The sequence below is a fragment of the Hyposmocoma kahamanoa genome, unplaced genomic scaffold (assembly GCF_003589595.1).
Source record: "Hyposmocoma kahamanoa isolate Upper Pololo Valley unplaced genomic scaffold, ASM358959v1 175, whole genome shotgun sequence".
Taxonomy (NCBI): Eukaryota; Metazoa; Arthropoda; class Insecta; order Lepidoptera; family Cosmopterigidae; genus Hyposmocoma; species Hyposmocoma kahamanoa.
In genome coordinates, this window is record NW_020653685.1 from 1,198,559 (window position 1) to 1,206,039 (window position 7,481).

General features: G+C 40.3%; 1 protein-coding gene across 1 annotated transcript in view; it reads right to left on the minus strand.

Annotated features, from left to right (window-relative positions):
• The window catches only part of LOC113225813 (serine-rich adhesin for platelets-like), a gene marked incomplete at its 3' end in the record, with an annotated part of 65,169 nt that extends 58,184 nt beyond the window's left edge, over positions 1 to 6,985 (minus strand). Inside the window, exon 1 of the mRNA XM_026458253.1 lies at positions 6,675 to 6,985. The remainder of the gene's footprint in view (positions 1 to 6,674) is intronic.
• Positions 6,986 to 7,481: the final 496 nt, after the last annotated feature.

The window sequence follows — 7,481 nt, forward strand, 5'->3', positions numbered from 1 at the left end:
TTATTTTGGCAGTTTCCAAAAAAAATACTTTTCGGGGTTATTTTGGGTGCGAAATGTATGTATCTACATCAACAGCGTTTATGTGTATAATATGATGTAAATACTAGACCATAGTTTCCCACAGTGGTCCCTATCCCAGTGGGCGCTGAAGAGTCCTAGGAGGCAATTGAGGGGCGTTGATGCTATCCAGGGGATGCTACCGCATTTAAAAAAAAACCTGAATTATCTATGTATATAAACTACACTTCAAATATAAATATTTTTTTTCCTTGTTTTTTTGTATTAAACCAAAATTAAAAATACGTGCTTTCAATGATTTTTTGAGGTGGTGAGCAAAATAAAAAATACGTGCTTTCAATGATTTTTTGAGGTGGTGAGCAAAATAAAAAATACATGCTTTCAATGATTTTTTGAGGTGGTGAGTGTTAAAATTTTTATCTTGCCTAAATGGGCGGTGAGCCCAAAAATTTGGGAACCTTTGTACTAGACGAAAGAAGTCATAGTCGTGATCTAAACTTATTAACTTACATATCAAACATTGACAAGATGAAACGTGTAGGTTTTGCCACAGAATAACTAGTACAATTAAAATAATAAATAGCATCGATCCAATGCACAACAATCTTCGTAATGCAGTAAAATAATACAAATATACAAGGCAATTTGGAATTTATTATTATTGCATATTTATAATACTTTCTGCGTAACAGCGGAGCGGCTGATCCAACGGTCAGGGCAGTGCGCACAAATGAGTGCTCACTTAGTGGCTACTTAGTGTCAATTTAGTGCTCACTATCGGTGCCAAGGTTTGGCATCCAATGTGTTTGTTTACTTTGTGACGTCATCAGTTCAGGCTAAAAAAGACTTCAAGTGGGCTGATATCAGAATAGGTTTATAATACAGTACTAGTCATTTTATTACCTTTCAATTGTCTTAGCAAATAAATAAAACATAGGCGTTATCGAGAAATTGCATAGTACGTATCTCTTTTGCCAACGAAGCGGTGCAACGCGGCTTTTGTGGAGCGAAACGATCGATGGATGAAGTCAATGACATTTTTGAAATTGACGTAGCGATAGCAGTTCAGAGTATTTGATTACTCTTTACGTCTACAATGTTCAAATAATGACATGAATAAATGACAAAATATGTCCAAAAGTAAGGTAAATGATCCACGAAGAGCAAAATTTATAAACACAAAAAAATAAATAATTTAGATAAAAATTAAACAACTGCGCGTAATGGCATCGTGTAATAAGTAGCACCGAAACACAAAAAGGCAACAGACAATTCCGCACTAATAAAAGTAACAACACTCACCAAAGTTAAAATACTTTATGAAACCTTTTACATAACACTAAAACTTCAAAGCGTTCGAATCGATAACTGAATAAGGATCAGTGATGCGCCGGCGCAGGCTCGCGGTGGACAGGGCAACGACGTCGACTGCGACGAAGCCATGTGGGCCCGCGCGGGGGTGGTGGCGGACAATAGCTGCGCCCACGCCGGGAAACCACTTGGCAAAACAACGATTTTTTACCAAACGCGCTAATTTCTTACATCATCCATTAATTGATTTGCTGAGCGAAGAATTTAGCAGATATGTCGATTTGTATTCAAATTATCAACATAGCACAAACAGATTATTCTCAGGTAGGTAGGTCTAGTGATAGCTGAAGTTTAATCATCCTGATTAGAACGTACTCATACGAATCGTATGTAGTATAAGAAAAATTATAGTAATTATCAGTTATAAATACAACTCAACACAATGAGGAAAACATATAACAGATTAGAAAATTAGAATTACATTTCAATGATTACAAATGCACTGTGGGCAGGTAGAGTAGGTGACCTAGGCTAGAGACAATATCGCACTACGAGCGGTGACGCCATCGCGAGCATCAATGCGCCTGCACAGGTGTGCAGTGTACACACGCATCAAATCGCGAAGTTAATTAAACTTTAAAAAAATCTTTGCTTAATAACGCTATTAGTAAAGCTAGGCATAAATTTCATTTTCATGTGTTTCATTTACTAATGATACCAAAGTAAATATTTTAAATCAAACGACAGAAGCGCTAGAAGCTTTGTAGTAGTAGATTCAATGTGTTCTTGATCACAAATCATAGCATTTTTGATTTTTTAATCACCTACAGAACGTTCAATTACGGCTGCCAACAGATATATTGCAAGTCTACGCAATTAATGCGTGCAGTCGTGATCAACTGCATGAGACATCGACTGCATGCAGTCGAGACGTAAACTGCAGTCGATATGAACGATAAGTCCGAAATCAAAAGTAGCAACTGACATTCTTAAGAGAATATAATTATACTTACTCGCTGGCTCAGCGACCCGAAGTGCATCTTAGCCTCCGACACCAAGGCATGCCATTTCTGTCGGTCTTGTGCCAATTCCGACCATTCGGACACATTTAGTTCCTTTATATCTTGGACGGCCCACTACTGGGCGGTGACCCGTAGGTTGCCCTAAATACGCTCTTTTGGCAGCTCGATCCTCTCTCATTCTTTCCACATGTCCTAGGCAGCGAAGTCGAGCAGAGGCTCAGACACTGGTTCTATCTCTCTATTGAATCTAACCCTCCACCCTTGTAATAATTTTTGTAATAATAATAATTTGTGTTCTTCCTTCAGCGTTAGTGTCCATGTTTCACACTCATACATTAAGATTGGCCTAAATACTGTTTTGTAGACACGAACCTTTGTAGTCCTGCTTAGTAACTTGGACACCAACACTTTGTCAACGGCTGCTGTACATCGTAGCGCGTTTACTATTCGAATGCCGATTTCATCCTCCCTTTTATTTGTGTCGGCAATGGTGCATCCCAGATATTTAAATTAATGAACTTAATGGTAAAAAAACACGATTGATGAAAATTTTCTCGACGGCCTTATATAATTTGTGTACAATTCTTAATTTCTTTTTTGTAATGACACCATTGTTTACATTTTTGAACGTAAACTCCACCGCAGAGTATGGTCGGGTATTGCGGGCGTGAATTAGTTGACAAATTTAAATTGAGGATTTTGATGGTGATATGTTTATTTCCTTAATAAAAAATAAAGTCTGCGTTTGGAATCGTAAATGTTCAGAATACAGTGATAAACTACAAGTAACATCTTCAATTTCGACATCAACAAATACACTGAGCTCCTGAAATTGGCGCGCAGCGAGAACTACTTGAAGTCAGTGTCTACTGCAGTTGTACCTATCCACTTCGCGCGTGCAGTCAGTCCAGTAGCAAATAATAACAATAATTTTGAAAAAGTCACGCGATTATACCACAGGTAGGGCGCGTGGGCGCGTGGTTTATCGGAGGTCGACGCAGTCTATATTGCTACCACATGCACTCGTAAGGCTCACGCTAAAAATGGCAGTGTCTGCATCGGTAGTAGGTGGCAATGTATGCAGAGAGACACCTGTCAGCGGATAATTTAATGTAAATACGAGAAATTTTTACTATTATTTCATAGATTATGCATTAGTAGCAGTAGAGCACCTTGTGAAAGATTCGTTCAGGTAAGTACTGCCACCTTACTTACTTCTGCCGCCAAGCAGCAATGTGAGCATTACTACGTTTTGAAGGGTAAGGGTGCTGATGAAATTATATGCACATCGGACTTGTCAATTTAAATCTCAATGCCCTTCAGATCTTTGCGATTTAATGCTCTGAGTGGCACTGCAACTGTCATGGACAGGCGAGTCGCTTACCACCAGGCGCATGACTTGTTCATCCCTTCACGTTGTTTCATAAAAAAAGTAAAAATGCATAGCAAGAAGAGGATATCCTACGGAAAATACGGCATGGTACAGAAAGGGATAATCATACGACGGACAGTTGAGCACAGTATGAATTCCAGACTCGCAAACATGCTTCAATCCTAGGCAATAAAGACTCCAGTTGAATAGAATAGCCATAGGCTTTCTACCACACTATAGCGATGCGGCACACTATGGCGGCCCGCGCCGAGTGACACCCGCGCCCGTTGCGTTTCGTCCAATTGAATGGTCGTCTCGCTTTCAATCTGGCCATTAGACGCTCACTTTAATGGCCCTGTCTCTACCAAATCTTTTAACTCCATTTAACATATAAAAATTGGGTAGATAAGTATGTTCGGACCTTGTTTCATCTGCGCAAGATGACGAATTTCTACATTTTAAAAAAGAATTATGAAAGTTTCATACAATACGCTTTCCAAGCCTTGTTGATTTTCATTGAGAAGAGGACTGGCGGTGATGCCGGGTAGATGAGGATGATCATTTATGGAAGTTTTCATGTTGTACCTTTATTTTTTACTTTTTAATTGATTTGAGCAATATCTAAGGTTAAAGAAGAATTGCTATTCAATATAACGTCACTCAAGATTGCATCAATAATGTCGATATTGTCGGAATTATTCTTCAGAAAAAAAAACACAGATAGTTATTTGTTAATTGCTCACACGTGACGTGGGCGTCAAGATTCGATACCGGTGATGTTTAAAAAACGAATAATTGGGAATGAGAACCATCGTTGAAGTACTCATCTATCATAGCAGAGATAACTACTACCAAGTTATAAAATAAGGAAACAATATAAAGCAACAATGGACAAGAAAAAAACTTTATTAAAATGTATTGTTTTAACGACTACAAACTTATTGTTCTCGGGTGGTCTGCCTTAACAATTTGTAATAGTGTTAATTTATTTAGCCATTTCATGATTTCAAGTGTGAGTTGCATACCTATGAAATACAGGTATATATCTGATGATTGAAAATAAAATAACATAATTTATGTGGAAAATGTAGTAAGATGTAATACGTTACTACAAGTAAACATTGATAACAAATGTAAGGCAAAGGAATTTATTGTGCAAAGAATAGAGCAATTGACAAATGACTGATAGTGCACGCACTGCACGGCACACGTGAGGTATTGGACTCCGAACGAGGCGATGCGGTGTGAGGTTGCATGGTCGGTGATGCACTCGGAATGTCGTAACAGTTTGGAATTAGGAAGATAAGCATAGGATTAAGATAATACAATCGGACGTAAGAGCAAAGGGAGTGAGTTAGAGCGAAGGTGAATTTCTAAAGTTGAGAAGATTTTCAAACCGTATGAAAGTGTTAGATGGCACTGGATTCAGTTCGATCACAGCAATTTAGACTTATTCGTCTGATATAATTTGTGGAATAAAGCCAAATTGAATAGAATTGTTTTACCGATTAAAAATGTTCTTGTGTGATATCAGTAGCCTTCAGTTGTTTAATTGATCGTAAAAGCCAGCTGCGACAGTATTCATTGTCGACAAGTGAATTTCGGTAAATATTGATAGGTGACGATTCGAGGCCACGTCATTAGGAGCACGATATCGCACACCGACAGCTCTTAATTACTTCGAAGCAATTGTTAAAGTAAATTTAAAAGAAGAAGAATTTTGTCATGGACCTTGAAGAATTCGCAAAGTTTTATCGACAAGCCTTGTTTGGTGCCTGCCTTCTTTGGAACATTAACCGAAATAGCCGTAATGACTCAGACTTTAGAAGCCTTATCGAAAACTAAATTCTGAGGGAGAATTTCGAATAATAAATAAACAAAATTGCCGATACGTGAGTCAGTTGGTGTCCATTATTGTAATCTAACTGTGTAGTAACACGTTCTAAACAATAGCGACTTCTAAGAAACGTTATATCAAATCTTTCGCATTTCATTCCGGTTAGATGCAGTTTATATCTGGAAATCGGACAGGCTAGAAGTGACAGGCTGATTAGTCTTTTCAATCGCACCCTGCACCGCAATCGCAATAAGGCAGTGGTGTTCAAAAAAAACTTTTAAACTAACGCTTTACTTACACATAAGTACCTTGAGCTGCTGTTGAGGCTGGACAGCAGGTCGGATGCAAAGCCTTCCCGAATACTTTAGTGACATATGAGAAACGATTGCGCGCAGATGTGCAAACAGACTAGCCCATTAGACCAAAATGTACATACAGATGGGTCTGTTTGTTTCTGCGCCCACAGAACAAAGACATTCCTTTCGGCGGTGATGTAAGCAAACACCAAACATCCCGCCGGCGTCGTTGGCATTGCAATGACAGTTTAAATTGCTATTGTAAACAATGGAAGAAATTATTAGTGGGTAACTCATCACATCATTCGCGTGACGAGGAAGGGAGCGAAGTGAAGTGACCCCCTGCGCAAATGGGTCACTCACCCACCACCAACCAGAGTGGACCTTGCGCCTGCGCCACTGCGCCAGCGCATCGCCGCAAACCGGTCGCTCCAATACTAATGATGAAGGGTCTGCTAGACCGGAATGACCTACGTCGATGATCGCCGCGACTGGCTAATTATGAGATTATCGACAAATGATGAGTCCAGGGTAGGACTGAAATGTTTATTGCATAATTTACAACTACGTAGGTAATGTAAATGTACATGAAATTGTCTTCGTCGATGTTTAAAATCATCTAAAGAGTTGTGTTAAAAAAGCTGTAATAACATCTAAGTGTATCAAGAATGTCGTCGCATGAATCAAGTCACTCGTTAATTTATGCGTGGACACACGTCCGAAAACAGCTGTCAAAAACCCCATATCGTCACCACCACGGTCGCGGCCGGGGCGGGCACAGCTTTTTTACTTAACAATTATAAAAATTCGAAACTCACCTGACGGTAGTCGGTCACACCTCGCCCCCTTTACATTTAAAACTGTCTGTTCGTCTTCGTCGGCTACGTTTTCACCTCTTCTCGTTAATTAATAAATTAAGTGAAGTAAGCTCACATGTGTTATGGCAAAGCGGGTTAGTCTTAAGTTATTATAATAATGTGTTAGCGAGTCGTTTCGTTTCGTGTTGGCCGCTCGGTGTGCACTTTTGGGGTCACTCGGGGTCGGTTGGTTTTAATGTGAGAATCGCGGCGTGTATCCCGAGGTGCGGAACTGAGTGGTCGGCAAAGAACGGAATGCGTGCAACACGGCCGGCGTCCGAGCGATCACTGCATGCGGCCGCCTGCGCTGCCTGCGCCCCTCGTCGCGCCGTGGGATGCGATGGCGCTTCGCAGCCTCCACGCCTGCCTTGGCCTGTCCCGCAAGCTTTTTGGCGATTTACGTGATACAGTGTTCGGCGCCTGTGCCACAGGCATCTTTCAGACACTTTTCCATGTCAGCCTACTCTGGCGTGCCAGCGTGGCAGCCATCCACTGCCTATATTTCGTACCGATGACCACCCCCACATCCCATGGACCAGGTATTTTACACACAGATTCAGTCGTTGGCGGTAGGATAACCACACTGGGACTGATGTGTTTGGGAATTATTGATGAATTTACGCGAGAATGGGGTGAAGTCGAAGTGAAAGTCAAAGTCAGTCAAAGCAAGTCAGTTATTCCATAGGTAAAATAAATTAACAGTTAAAAACGTCCCATTTAAGCTACTGCCGAAGGTTGAACTTTTGTGTAAATAGGTATTCGTTCCAA